A 13,590-nucleotide genomic window follows, 5' to 3' on the forward strand; every position below is an offset into this window, starting at 1 on the left:
CATACTAAAATGCTGATGAGGTGAAAATAATGCAATCAGTCTGTATTATCATAAAATATATTTGTTTAATTTAAAGGGAGGATACCATCCTTAAATGTGTATATGAAGGCATTACAGCTTAAATTAATGAAATAAGTATAGACAGATAATTTAGCACCTATATTTGATGAAGAATTGATGAAGTGTTATGGTAAATTACAGGTAAGAATTTAAGAAAATACTTAGCAATGTATTTGGAGGTAATGAAAATAGATGTGTAAATTTTAATTATATAAAGAAGTAACATTTAACATGAAGTTAAGCTTCTTAGCTATATTATACATTATTATAATAGACAATTTTTGTTCATATTCCTGTTAATTTGCATAACAACATTTTCTTCAAGTTTGGAGCCAAATGAAATCCAAACATCTGTCTTATGGCAAAATTTGGTCTTACTGTGATTCCAGCCAAACCACAAAGTTTCTGTTGATTTTTGCACCTAACCACAATAGAGTTTTGAAAATGTCATGTTCTATTGTAACCTGAACTAAGTTTATTCAAAAGGTGTATGAACTTTGGCCTAAATTTTTTCCAATTTGAGAATGGATTTTATATGGTACATTGCAAATCAAACAAGAATCCTTGTTCAAGACTCTCCATTATGCCTTCTTCTCATGAAAGTTTAGCATAGGGTTAAAAATTGGAAGAAAGGGACAAATGTAACAGACATGACATGTCATCTTCATCTCCAGTAAGTGACGTAGTTCTCTTAGGTCAGAGCTCAGATGTCACCATTCATCATACAGTTATAGAGGCTATACCTTAAAAAAGTACAGAAAATGACTCATGAGACTTCTACTGGCATGAGCATAAAAATAACCTACTCTCTAGAGTGGCAAAACAGTTGGGATTTTTAGCTTCCACTTCCAACTTTAAAGAGGAATACAAAAGAGTTGAATGCGGAAATTTACATAAATTTAAAAAATCAGTATGTTTTTAAAAACATTAATAGTGCCACGAGAAGGAAAAAATAAAACAAAAAAAAAAAGGCTAAAATGATGGCCCTTCAAGAATTCCAGTATCTTAAAGCAAATGCAAGTCTGAATGTAAAATAAACATCCATCCTTTTACTCTTCTTTTGTTACAATAGTAATCTCCTGACACAGTAAGGAATATACACTTGTTAAAAGTGGTTATATATTAGGCCTCTCACTCAACCTCATTACCATTAAATGGCTTTTGCTGATGTTCCATTCTAAAAAAGAAAATAGGAGTTAATTAAGGCAACAGATTCAAAACACCCCTGTTTTGTTTCCATGATGCCTCTTTTAATTAGTTAGACATTAAATTTACCATTGTATACCCATTTTACTTCAAAATTACTCTGAATTTTATTTTTTAATTATTTTGATTATTTGCCCATGCATTTGTTCAATTTTTTTAGCCTTTGAAGACCATAACAATTCTCTACCTTTTGTTAAGAAATACTATTTAAACATACTATTAGATAAGAAATTAATTTTATTTTTGTTTTACATTCTTCTCTCAAAAGTGAAATACAGAATCTTATTTTTAATTATATTAAATGATATTGAGAATTTTCTTTGGGGAGTGTAGAGTATGCAAAAGCAATTTATTGCAAAATCTTGTGTTAGTACAAACACATTCATACAGTCACAAGTGCTCTGGTTAAAATTAGCATATAATGATTATATCATGTCTTATGATTCATAGCTTTCCTGTAGTTAATGATGAAATCATAAGGCTTAAAAGAAACATTTTTTGGAGAAATCAATCATCCTTAATCCAATGTGTTTTTATATCTTCTAGTTTGTAGTCTAATATACCTACAAAAAGCATCTTACTAGCTTCACTTCCTTTATTGTAATAATAATAATCTATATGTGTATGAATTATTATTAGACCATTAATCATACATAACTGTTTTATTTAATTCTTATAATAAACATGTTATAAGTGTTGTTATTTCCCTTTTTAAGGGGAGAACTGAAACATAAGGTAGTTAATTAATGGCCCCTTCTATGCCCTCCTCCTTCTATGACATTTTTAAATTCATGCATTCATCATTTGTTCAACAAAAATTGCTGAAGTATTTAGTATCTGCCAACCATTATTCTAAGTGTTTGGCATTTACGTCTGAATCATGTAGGTGTTCTTTCTGAAATGGAAAGGAGGTGAATGTGCTTGATAAAATGAAAAAGATCCTTGGTATTATAGTGCATTAAACAGTAAATTTATTTATTTCTGTCTGTGTTGGGTCTTCGTTGTTGCATGCAGGCTTTCTCTAGTTGCGGTGAGTGGCAACTACTCTTTGTTGTGGTGCATGGGCTTCTCATTGCAGTGGCTTCTCTTGTTGCGGAGCAAGGGTTCTAGTTGCCTGGGCTTCAGTAGTTGTGGTGTACGAGCTCAGTGGTTGTGGTTTGCAGCCTGTAAAGCTCAGGCTCAGTAGCTGTGGCATGCGGGTTTAGTTGTTCTATGGCATGTGGGATCTTCCCAGACCAGGGATCAAACCTGTGTCCCCTGCATTGGCAGGCGTGTTCTTATCCACTGTGCCACCAGGGAAGTCCCATATAGTAGTTTTATACTCATATTTAATTTGCATAGTACTCATGAAACAACTGAGGGAAAGTAAGAGTGAAGAGCAGAGGTTCTGTAGTGAAACCTTCTGGGTTGAAATCTCAGTCATTCTTTCAGTGATTTTGGATTCTGAGTCTCATTTTTGCCATGTTTCAAGAGCGAATAATGATAGTAGGTTTTATGAGGCTGAAAATTGCTTGACTATGCCTGGCTTTTCCTACACATTGGGAAAACCTGTACCTCATCCGCAAAAGAGACATTCTCCTTCTGTATTCCCTAATATATTAAATACGGCCTTCTTTATCCAGTTACTCAAGCTACATTGAACGTTTTCAGCCAACTTTTCTCTCAGTCCTGCATTAAGCAGTCAGTCATCAAGTCTGGCCAATCCTACTTTCTATATTTCTCTTAAATAGAGTCTTTACTTTATTTTCTCATGGCCATTGACTTAATATAGATCCTTGCCACTTTTAATTGGACAATTTATTTAAATTAACCAATCAATAAACATTTATTTAACATCAACTAAAAAACTTAGTCTCTAGGATTATATGGGAAAGGAAGAATTTGAAGCTACCATTTCTACTCTCTTGGAGCTTAACATAAAGTTGGAGAAACTTTATACAAATGTTTGAAGTTGCAAATAATAGTGTTTTAAAAATAATCTTCAATGTATTGCTGCATTAGATTTCACAAGACATGTATGATTAATTGACAAATAGACAACACAGACCATAATTAACACAGGAGTCTTGAAAATCAGAGATAACCATTGATTAAAGGATTTTAGGAGGGCTTACAAGTTAGTAGAGATCTGATTTAGTTATATTTTGATCAGCCAAGAAAGGTGAGCATGTTATTACTAATTGTAGAACTAAACGAATTAAAGTAGCATTGCTTGATATATTTAAAATTTACATCTTTTTGAGATCCTCTTCCTTCAACCCTAGGCAATGAGGGCTTCATTTCTTTGGCTTTGGTATTTTTTGTGTCCTCTGAAGCAGTTTCCAGGAAATACCCACAGTTTTGGCAGCTGGCATGATGCATAGCCCTCAAAGTCTAGCTTAATCCATTGTACAGGATAATGGACTATACCAGAAGTTATTTGAAATCATCTATCTGTTTGTCCCCTGTGTAAACATATGTTTCAAATAACTGAGTTTAATAAGATTTGAAATATATATTTTGTGCACCTGATAAGTTAATTAAATAAAATTTGAAACTAAAACATATATATATACTGATGCTGGAGAACAGAACACTAGACTGTCTTGATTGCTAATTAGTTCTGTGACTGAGTGAAACTGGGGAGCCAGCTCAGAAGTGTTATCTCACGGAGGTCTTTCCTATCACTTCCAAGGCACTGTTGGCCATTCCCCCTTACACGGTACACTATACCTAGAATATACCTAGTTTTCAGTCTTGACACTAAATAGTATGCCTACCTTCCCAATTTAAAAAGAAGGTGTGTAAAGTCAGTAGCACGTTTGTATTGTTTTCTTTCAGTTTTATTGAGATATAGTTGACATACAGCACTGTATAAGTTTAAGGTGTACAGCATAATGATTCGACTTACATACATCATGAAATGATTCTCACAGTAAGTTTAGTGAACATCCATGATCTCACATAGATACAAAAATAGAAAAATTTATTTCCTTGTGATGAGAAAAACTCTTAGGATTTACTCTTAACTTTCATATATAACATACAGCAGTGTTAATTATATTTATCATGCTGTACATTATATCCCTAGTTATATATAAGATAAATAACTTATATTTATCTTATAACTATAAGTTTGTACCTTTTGACTACCTGTTGGTTTTAATTTAGCACCAGGTAGCATGCATTAGTAATCACTCAGTAAGAGACTTTGACCACATAACTTTACATTGTTCATCACTCATATTTGCTTTATCTAGATGACAATATAGCAAAAAATTGCCTTTCTTTTTTTTTACTGGACTGATTTTTTTTTTTTTACTGAATTGAATTGATGTGTGTGTATTTACTAGATATAGCTCTATTTTGAGTAATAGCTATACTAAGTTGGTTTCAACTGATAGCTGTTTTCCATGTCCTATCAGTATTTTGATTGATTTTTACAATACTTGGGTTCTTTAAATTTGCTTGAATGCAATTCTTTCTCTACACACATCAAAGAACACACACAAAGAGCTAGCCTTAGTTCCTTTTAGTGAAAAAATATATTTAGAACTATGATCTGAATGCTAGGTATCCCTATTTCTTTTACTGGGGCAGTGCTTCTATTACTTCTCAGTCTACAGAGCTAGTAAATAAATGCACACACAAAAAAATATACACATATATACATCTATATTTATTCATTTATCTATCATTCTGTTTAAAATAGATCTTACATAAAATTAACAAATTTATTGAAATATACAACAAACTGAAGCTTTGAGAAGAAGAAATTGAAAAGCTGGATAGTTACAAATCTATTAAAGAATATGCATTTATTATAAAAAATTTTCTATAAAGAGAACTCTAGATACAAATAGCATTCTTGGTGAAAGCTTCTTAAAATGTAATGAAAATAACTCAACTTAATCTTAAACTCTTTCAAATATAAAAGAATGGGACATTTTCCAATTTGCTTTTCAAGGCCAGAATAACCTTTATTTTATACTATAAAAGACCTAACAAAAAAAGATCAAGAATGCTGATAAACTTAAATAGTAATAACGTTAATAAAAGGAAAAGTTAAAATTTTGTACCTAAGTATATTATCAAATCAAGTTTTATATATATTATATGTATGTAATACATATATTATATATATATAAAAAACTCAGAGTTCTCAAGAAGCACAAAATTACATGTAAAATCTATGCTCATGGCTATTTTTTATAGAAATTCAAATTGGATTTTAGCCAACATGCTTGTTTTATTTATACAGCTCTGTTCCTTCAATATTGTTTGTCTTTCTGATTTTATGCCTTAAATAATTAAAATATATATTATTTTCAAAATGTCTATTTTTTCATTATTTAGTGTGTCAGTTAACTTTTTTGTTAAATTTGTTGATTCTCCCTCAAAGTAATGCTTTTGTTGGATGTCTACCGTTGTATTTCCTCTCTGTTGAAGTCCAGTGTGCTCTGGGCTCTGAAGATGTTGCTAGGTAACAGTGTTGAATTGGTTGGTACTTCTCTGGTTTCAGAATCTTTTTTTGTTTCTGGAACTTGGGAGTTTCTCCTTTTGTCTATTGAGATCTGTTTTCTATCTATCCATCCATCCATCCATCTATCAATAGATAGCCTCAGTATTTCTAAATAATTGTATCAGAAAGGGACTCATCTTTACTAGCCCAGCATACAATTTTGCATTTTCAATTTTGAAATTATAATTAGAATTTTAGAACCCATAAATTCTAGATACTATTCTAAGCATATTGTTCCTACTGATTTAATGTGACAAAAGTCCTACTTATGAGATACTTACCAATATTATCTCATATTTTAAAAAATTTCCTCCTTTGCTCAATAAGGAATCTGAAGCAAAGAGGGGTTTGATAACTTGTCCCATATAACATTACGTATTAGAAGCAGAGACAGAATTTTGGACTTACATATTCAGATTATAGAGCTTATACCATTAATATACCATACCTGTTTTCTAATTTTTTTTTAAACTTTCTTCCCTTCAATTAGATTAACTGATTCTTATGGATAGAATTTTAATTGGAATTTTAAAATACACGTTACGTTTAAAAGAACTGAAATTTGAAATTTTCACTTTGTCTTCTCGGATTTCTAGGAAGTAGTTGGTGATAGATTTTGAATATTTTTCTTTATGCAAAGTAGTATGATTATCACCATCTTGGTGTTACAAAGTTCAGATTTTGTTGCCAAATAATTCTATTTGTTATTTGCCCCAATTTGCAAATGAACAAAAATTTATTTCATCTTCTTTCTTACAATGACACCTATTTCCTCCTTCACTGGACAGCTCTGACCACTATCTCTCACACAAGTAAGACTGTCTTATATCTGTTGATATTTTTTTTAAATGTCTGAAGAGGAAAGCCTGTACTTAGCACTTTCTCATATATGTCTACCTTAAATACTTTAAGTGTGAATTCTGAAAGTAAGTTCAAACAATATATTGAGTTTGTTATACAGAGTCATACATCCCTAAGTTGCTGAGAATGACTTAATCAACAGGAACAGGTTAATAGAACATTGAAGAGCATGTCCATAGAGGAAAGACATGCTTAAAAACAGCAACAAACACAAACTTATCCAGCATTTGAAAAGTTTATTAGTCAACTATTTATTTTCCATCTATTCATTCATTTGCTAATTCATTTATATATAAACTACTACCTACTACTACATGCCAGGGAATATTTTAAGCAGTAGGGATACAAAGATGATCAAGAACCATAGAACATAGAATCTGGGCACACATGTTGTAAACATTTCTAGGAAGAAAACCAAATAAATGAAAAGTATATTTATAAATGATCACTACTGGAAGAAAATTCTCCATGGATTTCTTGGCTTTGTGTACAGGTCAAGTCTGAGCAGAAGATAACTTGGAAGAGCAATCAGCCTTGGAAGCTAGAGGGAATGTTTCCCTCTGGAGAGATTTAGAGATATACTTGCATGGAGATGTCCATGTTAGTAAAAATAAAGCTCTCTCTGTCTTCTTCCCCGAGACATTTGCTTATATTCCAGAATAGTAAATCTAGAGTGCTTTTCCTCTCCCTCCAGAATATATGTATATATCCCTGTGTGTGTTTGTGTGTGTGTATCTGTATCTGTAACATTCTGGCTGGCTAACTAGTTAGCAAGTAGGTTAAAAACTCAGTTCCTTTATGGTTGCTGATTTAACAATCATATGTGCTAGATAGAAATGATATAGGGTAAGATAAAGGAAATATATGGCTATTTGGGTGGGGATGGACATATTTAAAGGAGGTAAGAATACAGAAATACTGAGTGAGTTCAATTCCTTGGAAGTTTTTTTTTTTTCCTATGAAAAGGTGCAAAGAGAGAAGTTGAGTGATATATAAGTTCAAGTGATTTCCTTCACATATTACTTTTTTTCAAGTTAGGGTTGTTAAAGAGGAGAAGGGACAATCATTGGGTGGTAATCTTTGACTGTTAAAAATCTTCTGGCTGTTAAAGGAGATGTAAATCTATGCGGTGGAAAAACACTGAACAATATGTCCAGAGTCCTAAACGTAGTTCTGGATCTTCTACAGATTAGCAGTGTTACCTTGGACTAATTATGACCTATGTAATTCTCAATTTCTTCATCTGTGACATCAGAAAATATTTTGTACCTGCATAGATACTTGTTGTAAGATTAAAATGTGTTTAATGATGAAAACACATTTTCAAAACCAGTAGAACCTATACAAATATAAAGATTTCACCACTTTATGCAAAAACAAAAGAAAAAGTAAAACTACTTGATATAATTAATAATGCATCAAATAAAACCATAATATGCAATAGAATGTGCTTATTGAAGTTTTTAAAATATAATTCATTATCTTATTTTAGTATAGAAAAACGCAAAAATTATATAATAATAAGGGCAATGCTATCAGCTCTTAGCCCATCTTCATTGTATCTCCATGTTGATGTATCTCCATGTTTGTCCAAGAAATTGGACAAAATACTGATTTAGCAACTATAATCTCTCTTAGATATGAAACATCAGAGATTCATAGTAGTTAAAATAGTTGAGAAAAGTGTAATGAATTGTGTTATTATATTTTTATACTAGGATAGAAAGGGTACTATTATTTTGATATTCAAGCAAACAACTTTCTAGGCTACAAGTGTGCTTTATGAAAACCTGATGTTATATTTTGCCTAAGTTTTTAAATGGCTTGCCATCCCTTTAAAGTGAATAAATTGCAAAGCATTTTAGAGAAAATGATACGAAGTACTTTTGGTAAAGCTGACTCTAGCAAAAATAAATGACGACAGCAATCCATAGATTTGGAAATGTCTAAATATTTAACTATGTCTTTCAATATTGTTTAGTATTTTCTAGATGTAGGCATCATCTAGAAAATTGTAGTAACCAAGAGCTTCTCAAATTTTGTTGTGGGGTTATTAGTTCTTGAGCTTATCAAATTCAATCACATATGTTAATGAGAATTTCCCAAACAAAAAGTAAAGAGACAATATTTTTCTCTCTTTTTCCAATTTCAGATTACTGTCCTTTCCCATTTAATTCTGGACATAGAGCACTGGTTTGGGATGAGTGGGAAAGGAGATTTTTCATATTTCCAAACTCTTTGGGCATATTTTTTTCGTATCCATACAGAAAAAGGGCACAAATGTTCTTCCTCCATGAATTTATTCAAATGTCACCATTCTTTTCTTACTAATTTATAAAATCTTATTATTTTACAGTTTTTAAAGATGTGGGGTTAAGCCATACATTTTGCGTATCTGTAAGGACAATATATCAACTCGCCTTTGGCATTGCTTTTCTCTCTCTTGCTATCAGTCTGCCCCCCCCCCCCATTTCTAAGATTCCTCCATAGTAGTGATAATAGCTGCAAAGTTTTCCCTTCAGAGACTCTATAATCAACACCCTTCCTCACTGCTTATTGAACAAGAAAAAGGGAAAAGTAAAGGACCTATTACAAGAAGAGATTTTAGGCCTCTAATGTAAGTCATGCAGTTGTGTATTTTTTTAAAGTACTTTGAAATCATTGATTGAATTGTTATAGTTCTAATCATGTATATGACAGAGTATTTTGTTTCATTCTTCTACACAAAAATTAGGTAGCCCAAGCTATACCTCAGGTTTTTACTCTGTCAGAATTTTCAGAATCTATTACGTCTGTATTCACTGGTTTAAGGATAATACATTGGTCTCTATGGCCTGCTAGTCATCAAATTTTTCTTTTTTTATTTCTGTCACACTTCTTCTGAGATACTAGATATTATATATTTGTTTAAATACAGTTTTGGAGAAATAGAATATCTATTTGATGGAACTAAGAGACAGCTGTTAAATGTTTCCTCTCAAATAACTACTCTAACTTCTTTACTTAGTACTCAAAATTTTATACATGGAATACAACAGAATTTATTAAGGGTCAAGTTTGTGATTATAAAAAAAAATTTCCCAATTGAAGGATATTAAGTGTCTAACATAAACATGGAAGGTTTACATCTTTTATCTGCCATTAGTTTTTCTGCTGGTATAAATGGAAGTATGTTTTTCTTTAAATTCATGAATGTACTTGGCAAGGAAGGAGTTAAAGTGTCTGACCTGAGATCCATTTATTCACTTTACCAGCATACAACCCCAGGGGAAAAGAAAAGAAAAGATGACAGGTGACCTGGCCTAATCTCCTTGTCAACTGGACTTCCGGGTAAATAGACTAATGATATTTGCTAGGAGGAAGAGGCCTTATCTATAGAACCCCTTAGCAGAATGTCCCCAGCTGAAGTATTACTTATAGTAAATAAAATTGCAATCACAAGATTTATGAGGACTCATTCCTGGAGAATATCATCTAAGTCATACAACTCTGTGGGAATAAAATAGAGATGCTATTTAACTTATATGCCTCCTGCTGTGTTAGGCAAAGCCACAAAAACTCCTTTGGAAACCTCATCTGTTATTCTGGGTGAAAGAGTGTGTCTAATACTGGAAGAAAGGATCTAGTTGGGTTGCCAGATTTAGCAAATACAAATAGAGATGCCCAGTTAAATTTGAATTGGAGAAAAACAGTGAAATCTGTGTGTTTGAAAGTATGTCCCATGCAGTATTTGGGAGTTATTTATACTAAAAAATGTGTTTGTGTCTCTGCAACTTAAAACATGGGATGCCCAGTTTAATTTAATTTGTAACCCCATTCTGGAGAAACAGTTGGGATGTCTCAGACATTTAATGTTTATCTTCTTCTTTATCTTTGTTCCTGAATTACCTACACATTTTTGAAATCATTAGTAAGTTTGATTCTGGGTGACATCTCTGATTCATGTCTTATTTGACAATTTGATCCTGTGTATAAGCACAGCAGAATATATATACAGATACATATAAATCAGTTTTACTCAGTGCATCACTACTATTTTTTTTTTTTTTTTTTTTGGCGTACGCGGGCCTCTCACTGTTGTGGCCTCTCCCATTGTGGAGCACAGGCTCTGGACGCACAGGCTCAGTGGCCGCGGCTCACAGGCCCAGCCGCTCTGCGGCATGTGGGATCCCTCCGGACCGGGGCACGAACCCATGTCCCCTGCACCGGCAGGCGGACTCTCAACCATTGCGCCACCAGGGAAGCCCCCCATCACTACTATTTTAAGCTGATGTAATTGTTCATGAACCACTAACACATTACTCTGCTTACATATCAACCAGGAGCCATACTTGTGCTTATGTTCCTGCTACACAGATTTACAAAACTTGCATCCATATCGACTCACATGTTATTTTCACTTACGGAAATAAAAATATGTCCACATAGAAAAATATTATCTAACACTTAGAGAAAAATATGAATGCATATTTCTTCACTGTCACACTGGAATATTATTATCATTATTAACATCTTCATTGAAGTGTAATTTCTTAACAATGGTGTGTTAGTTTCTGCTTTATAATAAAGTGAATCACCTATGCATACACATATATCCCCATATCTCCTCCCTCTTCCGTTTCCCTCCCACCCTCCCTATCCCACCCCTCTAAGTGGTCACAAAACACCCAGCTGATCTCCCTGTGCTATGTGGCTGCTTCCCACTAGCTATCTATTTTACATTCGGTAGTGTATATAAGTCCATGCTACTCTCTCACTTCGTCCCAGCTTACCATTCCCCCCTCCCCGTGTCCTTAAGTCCATTGTCTACATCTGCGTCTTTATTCCTGTCCTGCCCTGAGGTTCTTCATAACCATTTTTTTTTCTTAGGTTGCATATATATGTGTTACCATATGGTATTTTTCTCTTTCTGACTTACTTCACTCTGTATGGCAGTCTCTGGATCCATCCATGCCTCTACAAATGACTCAATTTCGTTCCCTTTTATGGCTGAGTAATATTCCATTGTATATAAGTACCACATCTTCTTTATCCATTCATCTGTCAATGGGTATTTAGTTGCTTTCATGACCTGGCTATTGTAAGTAGTAAAATGTCTTATAGTTTTCTGCATACAGATCTTCTGTCTCCTTAGGTAGGTTTATTCCTAGGTATTTGATTCTTTTTGTTGCAGTGGTAAATGGGAGTGTTTCCTTAATTACTCTTTCAGATTTGTCATCATTAGTGTATAGGAATGCAAGAGATTTCTGTGCATTAATTTTGTATCCTGATACTTTAACAAATTCATTGATTAGCTCTTGTAGTTCTCTGGTAGAGTCCTTAGGATTCTCTATGTATAGTATCATGTCATCTGAAAACAGTGATAGCATTACTTCTTCTTTTCCAATTTGGATTCTTCATTTCTTTTTCTTTTCTGATTGCTGTGGCTAACACTTCCAAACCTTGTTGAATAATAGTGGTGAGAGTGGGCAACCTTGTCTTGTTCCTGATCTTAGTGGAGATGGTTTCAGTTTTTCACCATTGAGAACAATGTTGGCTGTGGGTTTGTCATACATGGCCTTTATTATGTTGAGGTAAGTTCCCTCTATGCCTACTTTCTGGATGGTTTTTATCATAAATCGTTGTTGAATTTTGTCAAAAGCTTTTTCTGCATCTGTTGAGATGATCATATGGTTTTTATCCTTCAATTTGTTAATATGGTTTATCACATTGATTGATTTGCGTATATTGAAGAATCCTTGCATTCCTGGGATAAACCGCACTTGACCCTGGTGTATGATCCTTTAAATGTGCTGTCGGATTCTGTTTGCTAGTATTCTGTTGAGGATTTTTACATCTGTGTTCAACAGTGATATTGGCCTATAGTTTTCTTTCTTTGTGACCTCTTTGCTTTTGGTGTCAGGGTGGTAGTGGCCTCATAAAATGAGTTTGGGAATGTTCTTCCCTCTGCTATATTATGGAAGAGTTTGAGAGGATAGGTGTTAGCTCTTCTCTAAATGTTTGATAGAATTCACCTGTGAAGCCATCTGGTCCTGGGCTTTTGTTTGTTGGAAGATTTTTAATCCCAGTCTCAATTTCAGTGCTTGTGATTGGTCTGTTTACATTTTCTCTTTCTTATTGGTTCAGTCTTGGAAAGTTGTGCATTTCTAAGAATTTCTCCATTTCTTCCAGGTTGTCCATTTTATTGGCATATAGCTGCTTGTAGTAATTTCATATGATCCTTTGTATTTCTGCAGTGTCAGTTATTACTTTGCCTTTTACATTTGTAGTTATATTGATTTGAGTCTTCTCCCTTTTTTCTTGATGAGTCTGGCTAATGGTTTACAAATTTTGTTTATCTTCTCAAAGAACCAGCTTTTAGTTTTATTGATCTTTGCTATTGTTTCCTTCATTTCTTTTTCACTTATTTCTGATCTGATCTTTAGGATTTCGATTTCTTTCCTTCTGCTAACTTTGGGGTTTTTTTCTTCTTTCTCTAATTGCCTTAGGTGTAAGGTTAGGTTTTTTATTTGAGATGTTTCTTGTTTCTTGAGGTAGGATTGTATTGCTCTAAACTTTCCTCTTAGAACTGCTTTTGCTGTATCCCATAAGTTTTGGGTCGTCGTGTTTTCATTATCATTTGTTTCTAGGTATTTTTTGGTTTCCTCTTTGATTTAAATTCATATGTGTCTTGGCATGTTTCTCCTTGTATAGTTCCTGTATGGGACTGTCTGTGCTTCCTGGACTTGATTAACTATTTCCTTTCTCATATTAGAGAAGTTTTCAACTATAATCTCTTCAAATATTTTCTCAGTCCCTTTCTTTTTCTCCTCTTCTTCTGGGACCCCTATCATTCAAATGTTGGTGTGTTTAATATTGCCCCAGAGGTATCTGAGACTGTCCTCAATTCTTTTCATTCTTTTTTCTCTATTCTGCTCTGCAGTAGTTATTTCCACTATTTTATCTTCCAGGTTACTTATCCG

Source organism: Neophocaena asiaeorientalis, unplaced genomic scaffold (genome assembly GCF_003031525.2).
Source record: "Neophocaena asiaeorientalis asiaeorientalis breed wild unplaced genomic scaffold, Neophocaena_asiaeorientalis_V1.1 scaffold26, whole genome shotgun sequence".
NCBI classification, from domain to species: Eukaryota; Metazoa; Chordata; class Mammalia; order Artiodactyla; family Phocoenidae; genus Neophocaena; species Neophocaena asiaeorientalis.